This window comes from Triturus cristatus, chromosome 10 (genome assembly GCF_964204655.1).
Source record: "Triturus cristatus chromosome 10, aTriCri1.1, whole genome shotgun sequence".
Taxonomy (NCBI): domain Eukaryota; kingdom Metazoa; phylum Chordata; class Amphibia; order Caudata; family Salamandridae; genus Triturus; species Triturus cristatus.
The window spans coordinates 855,393,050-855,408,717 of record NC_140593.1 but is presented as its reverse complement, the minus strand read 5'-3'; the positions used below and the strand labels follow the sequence as shown (position 1 = coordinate 855,408,717).

The 15,668-nt window shown below is 47.1% G+C and overlaps 14 non-coding genes across 14 annotated transcripts; all 14 read left to right on the top strand.

Annotated features, from left to right (window-relative positions):
- The first annotated feature begins 305 nt into the window (after positions 1-305).
- TRNAV-AAC (transfer RNA valine (anticodon AAC)) lies at positions 306-378 on the top strand. Its single transcript has one exon. It is a non-coding gene; the product is annotated as a tRNA-Val (tRNA).
- A 2,307-nt stretch (positions 379-2,685) lies between these two features.
- TRNAP-AGG (transfer RNA proline (anticodon AGG)) lies at positions 2,686-2,757 on the top strand. Its single transcript has one exon. It is a non-coding gene; the product is annotated as a tRNA-Pro (tRNA).
- A 386-nt stretch (positions 2,758-3,143) lies between these two features.
- On the top strand, positions 3,144-3,216 carry TRNAV-AAC (transfer RNA valine (anticodon AAC)). Its single transcript has one exon. It is a non-coding gene; the product is annotated as a tRNA-Val (tRNA).
- A 287-nt stretch (positions 3,217-3,503) lies between these two features.
- On the top strand, positions 3,504-3,615 carry TRNAL-CAA (transfer RNA leucine (anticodon CAA)). Its single transcript has 2 exons — positions 3,504-3,541; positions 3,570-3,615. It is a non-coding gene; the product is annotated as a tRNA-Leu (tRNA).
- A 2,366-nt stretch (positions 3,616-5,981) lies between these two features.
- TRNAV-AAC (transfer RNA valine (anticodon AAC)) lies at positions 5,982-6,054 on the top strand. Its single transcript has one exon. It is a non-coding gene; the product is annotated as a tRNA-Val (tRNA).
- A 2,307-nt stretch (positions 6,055-8,361) lies between these two features.
- Positions 8,362-8,433, top strand: TRNAP-AGG (transfer RNA proline (anticodon AGG)). Its single transcript has one exon. It is a non-coding gene; the product is annotated as a tRNA-Pro (tRNA).
- Positions 8,434-8,819: 386 nt separating this feature from the next.
- On the top strand, positions 8,820-8,892 carry TRNAV-AAC (transfer RNA valine (anticodon AAC)). Its single transcript has one exon. It is a non-coding gene; the product is annotated as a tRNA-Val (tRNA).
- A 288-nt stretch (positions 8,893-9,180) lies between these two features.
- TRNAL-CAA (transfer RNA leucine (anticodon CAA)) lies at positions 9,181-9,292 on the top strand. Its single transcript has 2 exons — positions 9,181-9,218; positions 9,247-9,292. It is a non-coding gene; the product is annotated as a tRNA-Leu (tRNA).
- Positions 9,293-10,686: 1,394 nt separating this feature from the next.
- Positions 10,687-10,759, top strand: TRNAV-UAC (transfer RNA valine (anticodon UAC)). Its single transcript has one exon. It is a non-coding gene; the product is annotated as a tRNA-Val (tRNA).
- A 441-nt stretch (positions 10,760-11,200) lies between these two features.
- Positions 11,201-11,272, top strand: TRNAP-AGG (transfer RNA proline (anticodon AGG)). The gene has a single exon. It is a non-coding gene; the product is annotated as a tRNA-Pro (tRNA).
- Positions 11,273-11,658: 386 nt separating this feature from the next.
- On the top strand, positions 11,659-11,731 carry TRNAV-AAC (transfer RNA valine (anticodon AAC)). Its single transcript has one exon. It is a non-coding gene; the product is annotated as a tRNA-Val (tRNA).
- A 2,307-nt stretch (positions 11,732-14,038) lies between these two features.
- Positions 14,039-14,110, top strand: TRNAP-AGG (transfer RNA proline (anticodon AGG)). Its single transcript has one exon. It is a non-coding gene; the product is annotated as a tRNA-Pro (tRNA).
- A 386-nt stretch (positions 14,111-14,496) lies between these two features.
- TRNAV-AAC (transfer RNA valine (anticodon AAC)) lies at positions 14,497-14,569 on the top strand. Its single transcript has one exon. It is a non-coding gene; the product is annotated as a tRNA-Val (tRNA).
- A 288-nt stretch (positions 14,570-14,857) lies between these two features.
- TRNAL-CAA (transfer RNA leucine (anticodon CAA)) lies at positions 14,858-14,969 on the top strand. The gene is made up of 2 exons: positions 14,858-14,895; positions 14,924-14,969. It is a non-coding gene; the product is annotated as a tRNA-Leu (tRNA).
- The last annotated feature ends 699 nt before the right edge of the window (positions 14,970-15,668 follow it).

Below are 15,668 nucleotides of genomic sequence, written 5' to 3'. Positions count from 1 at the left end.
CAAAATATTTTGAACCTCATAAGAAACATGGATCACCATGCTTTTTCTGCCTTCATGCTTAGTCTGTGTGTGTCCTAGGTGATGCTTTCCCAAGCTGTACTTGCTGGCATTTAGGCATCAGATATTTGTCTGTCGATGCCTGCATAAGTCAATTTTTAATACGTCTAATTGCAAGTATGTTGGCTGATATCTCTGTAGTTTTCACACTTGCTCCTCGCTTTCTGAGTGGCTGCTGATACAGCAGAATAGAAGTAGAGAGAACCCTTGAGAGGAACCTTGCTCTAACAGTAAAACACAGCAAGTGAGTTTCTGTAGTGTAGTGGTCATCACGTTCGCCTAACACGCGAAAGGTCCCCGGTTCGAGACCGGGCAGAAACACTGTGCATGAGCTGCTTTTATGTTCACCCTCTAAAACCTTATTATCTCAATGCAAGCTTAAGAAGAGGCGGTCCTTGAACCCAGCGAGCCATGGGAAACTTCCTTTACTTTTGCAAGACGAAACAAAGTAATCCGCATCCATCAGTGGTCGCTCTTGTGCCTAGCTTTTTTTTTGTCATGCCATGTTGTATTGTGGGGTCTTTACACTTGTGACATTGCTGTGAACGTTGTAAGTGCAAACATTGGCAGGTGCAGTCAGAAGAGTCAGATCTGTGCACACCCAGGGCTGTCAGGATGGCCTAGTGGTCTAAGGCGCCAGACTCAAGAGAGCTTGATCTTCAGTGCAACTGAGACTTCTGGTCTCCTCATGGAGGCGTGGGTTCAAATCCCACTTCTGACAGGTTTCTTTTACACCCTTAAATCGTCCTGTTTTTTGCAGTGCATTCCCCACACACCACAATCTTTGCACGGACCTGTAACATATGACGAGAAATCCACCAACGATCAGGCTGGGCCCTCAATCACAATTCCATGTATTCCTGGAAGGGACACCTCAGGCACACCTTCCGTTAAATTTGCACTCCATCACACAAACTGCCGTGCTGGTTTCTCATCAAGCAGTTGATCCCATCTTTGTTGTGAGGCTCTCCTGCCACCTTTTGGGCGGAGAAGGCACTGTCCCTGCAACAACACAGGCAGACATGTTCAACAGGGCTTCCTGGTTATGTGGGAGGAGCAGATTGTCATTGGTCCCCCCTTGCGAATTTTAATTTACATAAGGAAGACAGAGAGGTATCTGGGAGTAGGCAGTACACACGGACATTGAACTCTATCTTGTGATTTGCAGCCAATTCTAGATTGAGGCAGGAGGAAAGGAGGTGACTTGCCCAAAAATGGCCATCCTGGGAATTCAGCCACCCTGGGGCTCCCAGGTTAGTGTTTCAGTCCTGCGAGCCACTCATATAAATCTCGCCTGATCGAGCCTGATCGAGCGCTGAGTGAGCGTGTTTGAATCCAAGAATCAAATGCCTCTGTCTTAGGAGCAAGAATTGGCAGGCCCTCCCTTGCATCTGGGGTGGAAGTCTATGGGGCAAGTGTCCAGGACTTGCAGAGGAGTACAAGTGCCAAAAAGTGCCACAGTTCTCATCAGCGCCTTTTTTCTGCTCTCTGGCAGCTAGGATATCGACTGATCCCTTCCTTGCAAGAGAGAAAAAAACAACACCTTGAGAGAAAACATGACTTTTTGTGGTTCACATAGAGAGAGAGCAGCCAAATAGCCCTGCTTTGTTTCTGAAAGACGCATCAGAAATTGCTTAAAATGCCAACTGGGGAATCAGGCTCGTTGGTCTAGGGGTATGATTCTCGCTTCGGGTGCGAGAGGTCCCGGATTCAAATCCCGGACGAGCCCATGCTGTGGAATTATTTTTAGGCTTCTTATTATATAGGGCCATTTCTTCTTTTCAATGCTATAAGACGCCGTGTATGGTGAGAAAGTTCCTTTCCCTCTACGCTATTTCCCACTTTTGGCGTATAGAATTTCAGTGCCGGACTTCTTTGCAACTGCTTTTCTGGGGTGGACCATCAGTGTAGGAAAATTAAATGCAAAGTGTTTTTCTAGTGTGGTTTCAGGTATGGTTTTAAAATCGCCTTTTGGAATAAAAGGGGTCCTCGTTCCTTTCTTCCAAAGAAAGAGATCGGGTAAGGAGGGTCCAACTTTGAGCTTCATGGACATTGGCCCTTGGTCTGTGCATTCCAGCCCACTACATGCCAAGCAGATTCCTGCAAGTGTGTCTGTTTCTGTAGTGTAGTGGTTATCACGTTCGCTTTACACGCGAAAGGTCCCTGGTTCGAGACCGGGCAGAAAGAGCAGTTTTCTGTTTTTCACACAGTTTGCATTTACTCTCTCAATTTATAGGAAAGCTGAGATAATGGAAGCTGTCTATCCCTCACCAGCGTGACGTACTGTGCTCCAGGGGTATCAGTGACAGCTCAAAAAGAGAAGTGACGATAGTTTGCGCTATTCGTTTGCACGTCCTTGTGTACTGAAGGTTGGGCCTACTTCATGAAAGCAAGGCATGAGAGCAGAAATGGTTTTATTGACCTCACCGAGAGCATACACCTAGAACAAACAAAATGTCTGAAGGATAGAGGCATTTTCATTTCTTGTTCGATGACGGCCATGGAAAAGACAGCAACCATATTGCAGAAGAGAGCAGCATGTGCAGTTGCTTGCTTTGGGTGAAGCATTCACTAACTCGCTGCCAATAACCCCCGGAGCCGGTGCGAAAGGCGACTCTTGTGTGCCTCGGCTCGTTGGTCTAGGGGTATGATTCTCGCTTAGGGTGCGAGAGGTCCCGGGTTCAAATCCCGGACGAGCCCTTTTTCAGGGGTAAACATACGAATCCTACTCAAAACTCACAATGCCTGACTATTTCTCATTACACTCGCCGCATTGTTGCACAAAATATTTTGAACCTCATAAGAAACATGGATCACCATGCTTTTTCTGCCTTCATGCTTAGTCTGTGTGTGTCCTAGGTGATGCTTTCCCAAGCTGTACTTGCTGGCATTTAGGCATCAGATATTTGTCTGTCGATGCCTGCATAAGTCAATTTTTAATACGTCTAATTGCAAGTATGTTGGCTGATATCTCTGCAGTTTTCACACTTGCTCCTCGCTTTCTGAGTGGCTGCTGATACAGCAGAATAGAAGTAGAGAGAACCCTTGAGAGGAACCTTGCTCTAACAGTAAAACACAGCAAGTGAGTTTCTGTAGTGTAGTGGTCATCACGTTCGCCTAACACGCGAAAGGTCCCCGGTTCGAGACCGGGCAGAAACTCTGTGCATGAGCTGCTTTTATGTGCACCCTCTAAAACCTTATTATCTCAATGCAAGCTTAAGAAGAGGCGGTCCTTGAACCCAGCGAGCCATGGGAAACTTCCTTTACTTTTGCAAGACGAAACAAAGTAATCCGCATCCATCAGTGGTCGCTCTTGTGCCTAGCTTTTTTTTGTCATGCCATGTTGTATTGTGGGGTCTTTACACTTGTGACATTGCTGTGAACGTTGTAAGTGCAAACATTGGCAGGTAGAGTCAGAAGAGTCAGATCTGTGCACACCCAGGGCTGTCAGGATGGCCGAGTGGTCTAAGGCGCCAGACTCAAGAGAGCTTGATCTTCAGTGCAACTGAGACTTCTGGTCTCCTCATGGAGGCGTGGGTTCAAATCCCACTTCTGACAAGTTTCTTTTACACCCTTAAATCGTCCTGTTTTTTGCAGTGCATTCCCCACACACCACAATCTTTGCACGGACCTGTAACATATGACGAGAAATCCACCAACGATCAGGCTGGGCCCTCAATCACAATTCCATGTATTCCTGGAAGGGACACCTCAGGCACACCTTCAGTTAAATTTGCACTCCATCACACAAACTGCCGTGCTGGTTTCTCATTAAGCAGTTGATCCCATCTTTGTTGTGAGGCTCTCCTGCCACCTTTTGGGCGGAGAAGGCACTGTCCCTGCAACAACACAGGCAGACATGTTCAACAGGGCTTCCTGGTTATGTGGGAGGAGCAGATTGTCATTGGTCCCCCCTTGCGAATTTTAATTTACATAAGGAAGACAGAGAGGTATCTGGGAGTAGGCAGTACACAAGGACATTGAACTCTATCTTGTGATTTGCAGCCAATTCTAGATTGAGGCAGGAGGAAAGGAGGTGAATTGCCCAAAAATGGCCATCCTGGGAATTCAGCCACCCTGGGGCTCCCAGGTTAGTGTTTCAGTCCTGCGAGCCACTCATATAAATCTCGCCTGATCGAGCCTGATCGAGCGCTGAGTGAGCGTGTTTGAATCCAAGAATCAAATGCCTCTGTCTTAGGAGCAAGAATTGGCAGGCCCTCCCTTGCATCTGGGGTGGAAGTCTATGGGGCAAGTGTCCAGGACTTGCAGAAGAGTACAAGTGCCAGAAAGTGCCTGCAGTTCTCATCAGCGCCTTTTTTCTGCTCTCTGGCAGCTAGGATATCGACTGATCCCTTCCTTGCAAGAGTGAAAAAAACAACACCTTGAGAGAAAACATGACTTTTTGTGGTTCACATAGAGAGAGAGCAGCCAAATAGCCCTGCTTTGTTTCTGAAAGACGCATCAGAAATTGCTTAAAATGCCGACTGGGGAATCAGGCTCGTTGGTCTAGGGGTATGATTCTCGCTTCGGGTGCGAGAGGTCCCAGGTTCAAATCCCGGACGAGCCCATGCTGTGGAATTATTTTTAGGCTGCTTATTATATAGGGCCATTTCTTCTTTTCAATGCTATAAGACGCCGTGTATGGTGAGAAAGTTCCTTTCCCTCTACGCTATTTCCCACTTTTGGCGTATAGAATTTCAGTGCCGGACTTCTTTGCAACTGCTTTTCTGGGGTGGACCATCAGTGTAGGAAAATTAAATGCAAAGTGTTTTTCTAGTGTGGTTTCAGGTATGGTTTTAAAATCGCCTTTTGGAATAAAAGGGGTCCTCGTTCCTTTCTTCCAAAGAAAGAGATCGGGTAAGGAGGGTCCAACTTTGAGCTTCATGGACATTGGCCCTTGGTCTGTGCATTCCAGCCCACTACATGCCAAGAAGATTCCTGCAAGCGTGTCTGTTTCTGTAGTGTAGTGGTTATCACGTTCGCTTTACACGCGAAATGTCCCTGGTTCGAGACCGTGCAGAAACAGCAGCTTTCTGTTTTTCACACAGTTTGCATTTACTCTCTCAATTTATAGGAAAGCTGAGATAATGGAAGCTGTCTATCCCTCACCAGCGTGACGTACTGTGCTCCAGGGGTATCAGTGACAGCTCAAAAAGAGAAGTGACGATAGTTTGCGCTATTCGTTTGCACGTCCTTGTGTACTGAAGGTTGGGCCTACTTCATGAAAGCAAGGCATGAGAGCAGAAATGGTTTTATTGACCTCACCGAGAGCATACACCTAGAACAAACAAAATGTCTGAAGGATAGAGGCATTTTCATTTCTTGTTCGATGACGGCCATGGAAAAGACAGCAACCATATTGCAGAAGAGAGCAGCATGTGCAGTTGCTTGCTTTGGGTGAAGCATTCACTAACTCGCTGCCAATAACCCCCGGAGCCGGTGCGAAAGGCGACTCTTGTGTGCCTCGGCTTGTTGGTCTAGGGGTATGATTCTCGCTTAGGGTGCGAGATGTCCCGGGTTCAAATCCCGGACGAGCCCTTTTTCAGAGGTAAACATACGAATCCTACTCAAAACTCACAATGCCTGACTATTTCTCATTACACTCGCCGCATTGTTGCACAAAATATTTTGAACCTCATAAGAAACATGGATCACCATGCTTTTTCTGCCTTCATGCTTAGTCTGTGTGTGTCCCAGGTGATGCTTTCCCAAGCTGTACTTGCTGGCATTTAGGCATCAGATATTTGTCTGTCGATGCCTGCATAAGTCAATTTTTAATACGTCTAATTGCAAGTATGTTGGCTGATATCTCTGCAGTTTTCACACTTGCTCCTCGCTTTCTGAGTGGCTGCTGATACAGCAGAATAGAAGTAGAGAGAACCCTTGAGAGGAACCTTGCTCTAACAGTAAAACACAGCAAGTGAGTTTCTGTAGTGTAGTGGTCATCACGTTCGCCTAACACGCGAAAGGTCCCCGGTTCGAGACCGGGCAGAAACACTGTGCATGAGCTGCTTTTATGTGCACCCTCTAAAACCTTATTATCTCAATGCAAGCTTAAGAAGAGGCGGTCCTTGAACCCAGCGAGCCATGGGAAACTTCCTTTACTTTTGCAAGACGAAACAAAGTAATCCGCATCCATCAGTGGTCGCTCTTGTGCCTAGCTTTTTTTTTGTCATGCCATGTTGTATTGTGGGGTCTTTACACTTGTGACATTGCTGTGAACGTTGTAAGTGCAAACATTGGCAGGTGCAGTCAGAAGAGTCAGATCTGTGCACACCCAGGGCTGTCAGGATGGCTGAGTGGTCTAAGGCGCCAGACTCAAGAGAGCTTGATCTTCAGTGCAACTGAGACTTCTGGTCTCCTCATGGAGGCGTGGGTTCAAATCCCACTTCTGACAGGTTTCTTTTACACCCTTAAATCGTCCTGTTTTTTGCAGTGCATTCCCCACACACCACAATCTTTGCACGGACCTGTAACATATGACGAGAAATCCACCAACGATCAGGCTGGGCCCTCAATCACAATTCCATGTATTCCTGGAAGGGACACCTCAGGCACACCTTCCGTTAAATTTGCACTCCATCACACAAACTGCCGTGCTGGTTTCTCATTAAGCAGTTGATCCCATCTTTGTTGTGAGGCTCTCCTGCCACCTTTTGGGCGGAGAAGGCACTGTCCCTGCAACAACACAGGCAGACATGTTCAACAGGGCTTCCTGGTTATGTGGGAGGAGCAGATTGTCATTGGTCCCCCCTTGCGAATTTTAATTTACATAAGGAAGACAGAGAGGTATCTGGGAGTAGGCAGTACACACGGACATTGAACTCTATCTTGTGATTTGCAGCCAATTCTAGATTGAGGCAGGAGGAAAGGAGGTGACTTGCCCAAAAATGGCCATCCTGGGAATTCAGCCACCCTGGGGCTCCCAGGTTAGTGTTTCAGTCCTGCGAGCCACTCATATAAATCTCGCCTGATCGAGCCTGATCGAGCGCTGAGTGAGCGTGTTTGAATCCAAGAATCAAATGCCTCTGTCTTAGGAGCAAGAATTGGCAGGCCCTCCCTTGCATCTGGGGTGGAAGTCTATGGGGCAAGTGTCCAGGACTTGCAGAGGAGTACAAGTGCCAAAAAGTGCCACAGTTCTCATCAGCGCCTTTTTTCTGCTCTCTGGCAGCTAGGATATCGACTGATCCCTTCCTTGCAAGAGAGAAAAAAACAACACCTTGAGAGAAAACATGACTTTTTGTGGTTCACATAGAGAGAGAGCAGCCAAATAGCCCTGCTTTGTTTCTGAAAGACGCATCAGAAATTGCTTAAAATGCCAACTGGGGAATCAGGCTCGTTGGTCTAGGGGTATGATTCTCGCTTTGGGTGCGAGAGGTCCCGGATTCAAATCCCGGACGAGCCCATGCTGTGGAATTATTTTTAGGCTTCTTATTATATAGGGCCATTTCTTCTTTTCAATGCTATAAGACGCCGTGTATGGTGAGAAAGTTCCTTTCCCTCTACGCTATTTCCCACTTTTGGCGTATAGAATTTCAGTGCCGGACTTCTTTGCAACTGCTTTTCTGGGGTGGACCATCAGTGTAGGAAAATTAAATGCAAAGTGTTTTTCTAGTGTGGTTTCAGGTATGGTTTTAAAATCGCCTTTTGGAATAAAAGGGGTCCTCGTTCCTTTCTTCCAAAGAAAGAGATCGGGTAAGGAGGGTCCAACTTTGAGCTTCATGGACATTGGCCCTTGGTCTGTGCATTCCAGCCCACTACATGCCAAGCAGATTCCTGCAAGTGTGTCTGTTTCTGTAGTGTAGTGGTTATCACGTTCGCTTTACACGCGAAAGGTCCCTGGTTCGAGACCGGGCAGAAAGAGCAGTTTTCTGTTTTTCACACAGTTTGCATTTACTCTCTCAATTTATAGGAAAGCTGAGATAATGGAAGCTGTCTATCCCTCACCAGCGTGACGTACTGCGCTCCAGGGGTATCAGTGACAGCTCAAAAAGAGAAGTGACGATAGTTTGCGCTATTCGTTTGCACGTCCTTGTGTACTGAAGGTTGGGCCTACTTCATGAAAGCAAGGCATGAGAGCAGAAATGGTTTTATTGACCTCACCGAGAGCATACACCTAGAACAAACAAAATGTCTGAAGGATAGAGGCATTTTCATTTCTTGTTCGATGACGGCCATGGAAAAGACAGCAACCATATTGCAGAAGAGAGCAGCATGTGCAGTTGCTTGCTTTGGGTGAAGCATTCACTAACTCGCTGCCAATAACCCCCGGAGCCGGTGCGAAAGGCAACTCTTGTGTGCCTCGGCTCGTTGGTCTAGGGGTATGATTCTCGCTTAGGGTGCGAGAGGTCCCGGGTTCAAATCCCGGACGAGCCCTTTTTCAGAGGTAAACATACGAATCCTACTCAAAACTCACAATGCCTGACTATTTCTCATTACACTCGCCGCATTGTTGCACAAAATATTTTGAACCTCATAAGAAACATGGATCACCATGCTTTTTCTGCCTTCATGCTTAGTCTGTGTGTGTCCCAGGTGATGCTTTCCCAAGCTGTACTTGCTGGCATTTAGGCATCAGATATTTGTCTGTCGATGCCTGCATAAGTCAATTTTTAATACGTCTAATTGCAAGTATGTTGGCTGATATCTCTGCAGTTTTCACACTTGCTCCTCGCTTTCTGAGTGGCTGCTGATACAGCAGAATAGAAGTAGAGAGAACCCTTGAGAGGAACCTTGCTCTAACAGTAAAACACAGCAAGTGAGTTTCTGTAGTGTAGTGGTCATCACGTTCGCCTAACACGCGAAAGGTCCCCGGTTCGAGACCGGGCAGAAACACTGTGCATGAGCTGCTTTTATGTGCACCCTCTAAAACCTTATTATCTCAATGCAAGCTTAAGAAGAGGCGGTCCTTGAACCCAGCGAGCCATGGGAAACTTCCTTTACTTTTGCAAGACGAAACAAAGTAATCCGCATCCATCAGTGGTCGCTCTTGTGCCTAGCTTTTTTTTTGTCATGCCATGTTGTATTGTGGGGTCTTTACACTTGTGACATTGCTGTGAACGTTGTAAGTGCAAACATTGGCAGGTAGAGTCAGAAGAGTCAGATCTGTGCACACCCAGGGCTGTCAGGATGGCCGAGTGGTCTAAGGCGCCAGACTCAAGAGAGCTTGATCTTCAGTGCAACTGAGACTTCTGGTCTCCTCATGGAGGCGTGGGTTCAAATCCCACTTCTGACAAGTTTCTTTTACACCCTTAAATCGTCCTGTTTTTTGCAGTGCATTCCCCACACACCACAATCTTTGCACGGACCTGTAACATATGACGAGAAATCCACCAACGATCAGGCTGGGCCCTCAATCACAATTCCATGTATTCCTGGAAGGGACACCTCAGGCACACCTTCAGTTAAATTTGCACTCCATCACACAAACTGCCGTGCTGGTTTCTCATTAAGCAGTTGATCCCATCTTTGTTGTGAGGCTCTCCTGCCACCTTTTGGGCGGAGAAGGCACTGTCCCTGCAACAACACAGGCAGACATGTTCAACAGGGCTTCCTGGTTATGTGGGAGGAGCAGATTGTCATTGGTCCCCCCTTGCGAATTTTAATTTACATAAGGAAGACAGAGAGGTATCTGGGAGTAGGCAGTACACAAGGACATTGAACTCTATCTTGTGATTTGCAGCCAATTCTAGATTGAGGCAGGAGGAAAGGAGGTGAATTGCCCAAAAATGGCCATCCTGGGAATTCAGCCACCCTGGGGCTCCCAGGTTAGTGTTTCAGTCCTGCGAGCCACTCATATAAATCTCGCCTGATCGAGCCTGATCGAGCGCTGAGTGAGCGTGTTTGAATCCAAGAATCAAATGCCTCTGTCTTAGGAGCAAGAATTGGCAGGCCCTCCCTTGCATCTGGGGTGGAAGTCTATGGGGCAAGTGTCCAGGACTTGCAGAAGAGTACAAGTGCCAGAAAGTGCCTGCAGTTCTCATCAGCGCCTTTTTTCTGCTCTCTGGCAGCTAGGATATCGACTGATCCCTTCCTTGCAAGAGTGAAAAAAACAACACCTTGAGAGAAAACATGACTTTTTGTGGTTCACATAGAGAGAGAGCAGCCAAATAGCCCTGCTTTGTTTCTGAAAGACGCATCAGAAATTGCTTAAAATGCCGACTGGGGAATCAGGCTCGTTGGTCTAGGGGTATGATTCTCGCTTCGGGTGCGAGAGGTCCCAGGTTCAAATCCCGGACGAGCCCATGCTGTGGAATTATTTTTAGGCTGCTTATTATATAGGGCCATTTCTTCTTTTCAATGCTATAAGACGCCGTGTATGGTGAGAAAGTTCCTTTCCCTCTACGCTATTTCCCACTTTTGGCGTATAGAATTTCAGTGCCGGACTTCTTTGCAACTGCTTTTCTGGGGTGGACCATCAGTGTAGGAAAATTAAATGCAAAGTGTTTTTCTAGTGTGGTTTCAGGTATGGTTTTAAAATCGCCTTTTGGAATAAAAGGGGTCCTCGTTCCTTTCTTCCAAAGAAAGAGATCGGGTAAGGAGGGTCCAACTTTGAGCTTCATGGACATTGGCCCTTGGTCTGTGCATTCCAGCCCACTACATGCCAAGAAGATTCCTGCAAGCGTGTCTGTTTCTGTAGTGTAGTGGTTATCACGTTCGCTTTACACGCGAAATGTCCCTGGTTCGAGACCGGGCAGAAACAGCAGCTTTCTGTTTTTCACACAGTTTGCATTTACTCTCTCAATTTATAGGAAAGCTGAGATAATGGAAGCTGTCTATCCCTCACCAGCGTGACGTACTGTGCTCCAGGGGTATCAGTGACAGCTCAAAAAGAGAAGTGACGATAGTTTGCGCTATTCGTTTGCACGTCCTTGTGTACTGAAGGTTGGGCCTACTTCATGAAAGCAAGGCATGAGAGCAGAAATGGTTTTATTGACCTCACCGAGAGCATACACCTAGAACAAACAAAATGTCTGAAGGATAGAGGCATTTTCATTTCTTGTTCGATGACGGCCATGGAAAAGACAGCAACCATATTGCAGAAGAGAGCAGCATGTGCAGTTGCTTGCTTTGGGTGAAGCATTCACTAACTCGCTGCCAATAACCCCCGGAGCCGGTGCGAAAGGCGACTCTTGTGTGCCTCGGCTTGTTGGTCTAGGGGTATGATTCTCGCTTAGGGTGCGAGAGGTCCCGGGTTCAAATCCCGGACGAGCCCTTTTTCAGAGGTAAACATACGAATCCTACTCAAAACTCACAATGCCTGACTATTTCTCATTACACTCGCCGCATTGTTGCACAAAATATTTTGAACCTCATAAGAAACATGGATCACCATGCTTTTTCTGCCTTCATGCTTAGTCTGTGTGTGTCCCAGGTGATGCTTTCCCAAGCTGTACTTGCTGGCATTTAGGCATCAGATATTTGTCTGTCGATGCCTGCATAAGTCAATTTTTAATACGTCTAATTGCAAGTATGTTGGCTGATATCTCTGCAGTTTTCACACTTGCTCCTCGCTTTCTGAGTGGCTGCTGATACAGCAGAATAGAAGTAGAGAGAACCCTTGAGAGGAACCTTGCTCTAACAGTAAAACACAGCAAGTGAGTTTCTGTAGTGTAGTGGTCATCACGTTCGCCTAACACGCGAAAGGTCCCCGGTTCGAGACCGGGCAGAAACACTGTGCATGAGCTGCTTTTATGTGCACCCTCTAAAACCTTATTATCTCAATGCAAGCTTAAGAAGAGGCGGTCCTTGAACCCAGCGAGCCATGGGAAACTTCCTTTACTTTTGCAAGACGAAACAAAGTAATCCGCATCCATCAGTGGTCGCTCTTGTGCCTAGCTTTTTTTTTGTCATGCCATGTTGTATTGTGGGGTCTTTACACTTGTGACATTGCTGTGAACGTTGTAAGTGCAAACATTGGCAGGTGCAGTCAGAAGAGTCAGATCTGTGCACACCCAGGGCTGTCAGGATGGCTGAGTGGTCTAAGGCGCCAGACTCAAGAGAGCTTGATCTTCAGTGCAACTGAGACTTCTGGTCTCCTCATGGAGGCGTGGGTTCAAATCCCACTTCTGACAGGTTTCTTTTACACCCTTAAATCGTCCTGTTTTTTGCAGTGCATTCCCCACACACCACAATCTTTGCACGGACCTGTAACATATGACGAGAAATCCACCAACGATCAGGCTGGGCCCTCAATCACAATTCCATGTATTCCTGGAAGGGACACCTCAGGCACACCTTCCGTTAAATTTGCACTCCATCACACAAACTGCCGTGCTGGTTTCTCATTAAGCAGTTGATCCCATCTTTGTTGTGAGGCTCTCCTGCCACCTTTTGGGCGGAGAAGGCACTGTCCCTGCAACAACACAGGCAGACATGTTCAACAGGGCTTCCTGGTTATGTGGGAGGAGCAGATTGTCATTGGTCCCCCCTTGCGAATTTTAATTTACATAAGGAAGACAGAGAGGTATCTGGGAGTAGGCAGTACACACGGACATTGAACTCTATCTTGTGATTTGCAGCCAATTCTAGATTGAGGCAGGAGGAAAGGAGGTGACTTGCCCAAAAATGGCCATCCTGGGAATTCAGCCACCCTGGGGCTCCCAGGTTAGTGTTTCAGTCCTGCGAGCCACTCATATAAATCTCGCCTGATCGAGCCTGATCGAGCGCTGAGTGAGCGTGTTTGAATCCAAGAATCAAATGCCTCTGTCTTAGGAGCAAGAATTGGCAGGCCCTCCCTTGCATCTGGGGTGGAAGTCTATGGGGCAAGTGTCCAGGACTTGCAGAGGAGTACAAGTGCCAAAAAGTGCCACAGTTCTCATCAGCGCCTTTTTTCTGCTCTCTGGCAGCTAGGATATCGACTGATCCCTTCCTTGCAAGAGAGAAAAAAACAACACCTTGAGAGAAAACATGACTTTTTGTGGTTCACATAGAGAGAGAGCAGCCAAATAGCCCTGCTTTGTTTCTGAAAGACGCATCAGAAATTGCTTAAAATGCCAACTGGGGAATCAGGCTCGTTGGTCTAGGGGTATGATTCTCGCTTTGGGTGCGAGAGGTCCCGGATTCAAATCCCGGACGAGCCCATGCTGTGGAATTATTTTTAGGCTTCTTATTATATAGGGCCATTTCTTCTTTTCAATGCTATAAGACGCCGTGTATGGTGAGAAAGTTCCTTTCCCTCTACGCTATTTCCCACTTTTGGCGTATAGAATTTCAGTGCCGGACTTCTTTGCAACTGCTTTTCTGGGGTGGACCATCAGTGTAGGAAAATTAAATGCAAAGTGTTTTTCTAGTGTGGTTTCAGGTATGGTTTTAAAATCGCCTTTTGGAATAAAAGGGGTCCTCGTTCCTTTCTTCCAAAGAAAGAGATCGGGTAAGGAGGGTCCAACTTTGAGCTTCATGGACATTGGCCCTTGGTCTGTGCATTCCAGCCCACTACATGCCAAGCAGATTCCTGCAAGTGTGTCTGTTTCTGTAGTGTAGTGGTTATCACGTTCGCTTTACACGCGAAAGGTCCCTGGTTCGAGACCGGGCAGAAAGAGCAGTTTTCTGTTTTTCACACAGTTTGCATTTACTCTCTCAATTTATAGGAAAGCTGAGATAATGGAAGCTGTCTATCCCTCACCAGCGTGACGTACTGCGCTCCAGGGGTATCAGTGACAGCTCAAAAAGAGAAGTGACGATAGTTTGCGCTATTCGTTTGCACGTCCTTGTGTACTGAAGGTTGGGCCTACTTCATGAAAGCAAGGCATGAGAGCAGAAATGGTTTTATTGACCTCACCGAGAGCATACACCTAGAACAAACAAAATGTCTGAAGGATAGAGGCATTTTCATTTCTTGTTCGATGACGGCCATGGAAAAGACAGCAACCATATTGCAGAAGAGAGCAGCATGTGCAGTTGCTTGCTTTGGGTGAAGCATTCACTAACTCGCTGCCAATAACCCCCGGAGCCGGTGCGAAAGGCAACTCTTGTGTGCCTCGGCTCGTTGGTCTAGGGGTATGATTCTCGCTTAGGGTGCGAGAGGTCCCGGGTTCAAATCCCGGACGAGCCCTTTTTCAGAGGTAAACATACGAATCCTACTCAAAACTCACAATGCCTGACTATTTCTCATTACACTCGCCGCATTGTTGCACAAAATATTTTGAACCTCATAAGAAACATGGATCACCATGCTTTTTCTGCCTTCATGCTTAGTCTGTGTGTGTCCCAGGTGATGCTTTCCCAAGCTGTACTTGCTGGCATTTAGGCATCAGATATTTGTCTGTCGATGCCTGCATAAGTCAATTTTTAATACGTCTAATTGCAAGTATGTTGGCTGATATCTCTGCAGTTTTCACACTTGCTCCTCGCTTTCTGAGTGGCTGCTGATACAGCAGAATAGAAGTAGAGAGAACCCTTGAGAGGAACCTTGCTCTAACAGTAAAACACAGCAAGTGAGTTTCTGTAGTGTAGTGGTCATCACGTTCGCCTAACACGCGAAAGGTCCCCGGTTCGAGACCGGGCAGAAACACTGTGCATGAGCTGCTTTTATGTGCACCCTCTAAAACCTTATTATCTCAATGCAAGCTTAAGAAGAGGCGGTCCTTGAACCCAGCGAGCCATGGGAAACTTCCTTTACTTTTGCAAGACGAAACAAAGTAATCCGCATCCATCAGTGGTCGCTCTTGTGCCTAGCTTTTTTTTTGTCATGCCATGTTGTATTGTGGGGTCTTTACACTTGTGACATTGCTGTGAACGTTGTAAGTGCAAACATTGGCAGGTAGAGTCAGAAGAGTCAGATCTGTGCACACCCAGGGCTGTCAGGATGGCCGAGTGGTCTAAGGCGCCAGACTCAAGAGAGCTTGATCTTCAGTGCAACTGAGACTTCTGGTCTCCTCATGGAGGCGTGGGTTCAAATCCCACTTCTGACAAGTTTCTTTTACACCCTTAAATCGTCCTGATTTTTGCAGTGCATTCCCCACACACCACAATCTTTGCACGGACCTGTAACATATGACGAGAAATCCACCAACGATCAGGCTGGGCCCTCAATCACAATTCCATGTATTCCTGGAAGGGACACCTCAGGCACACCTTCAGTTAAATTTGCACTCCATCACACAAACTGCCGTGCTGGTTTCTCATTAAGCAGTTGATCCCATCTTTGTTGTGAGGCTCTCCTGCCACCTTTTGGGCGGAGAAGGCACTGTCCCTGCAACAACACAGGCAGACATGTTCAACAGGGCTTCCTGGTTATGTGGGAGGAGCAGATTGTCATTGGTCCCCCCTTGCGAATTTTAATTTACATAAGGAAGACAGAGAGGTATCTGGGAGTAGGCAGTACACAAGGACATTGAACTCTATCTTGTGATTTGCAGCCAATTCTAGATTGAGGCAGGAGGAAAGGAGGTGAATTGCCCAAAAATGGCCATCCTGGGAATTCAGCCACCCTGGGGCTCCCAGGTTAGTGTTTCAGTCCTGCGAGCCACTCATATAAATCTCGCCTGATCGAGCCTGATCGAGCGCTGAGTGAGCGTGTTTGAATCCAAGAATCAAATGCCTCTGTCTTAGGAGCAAGAATTGGCAGGCCCTCCCTTGCATCTGGGGTGGAAGTCTATGGGGCAAGTGTC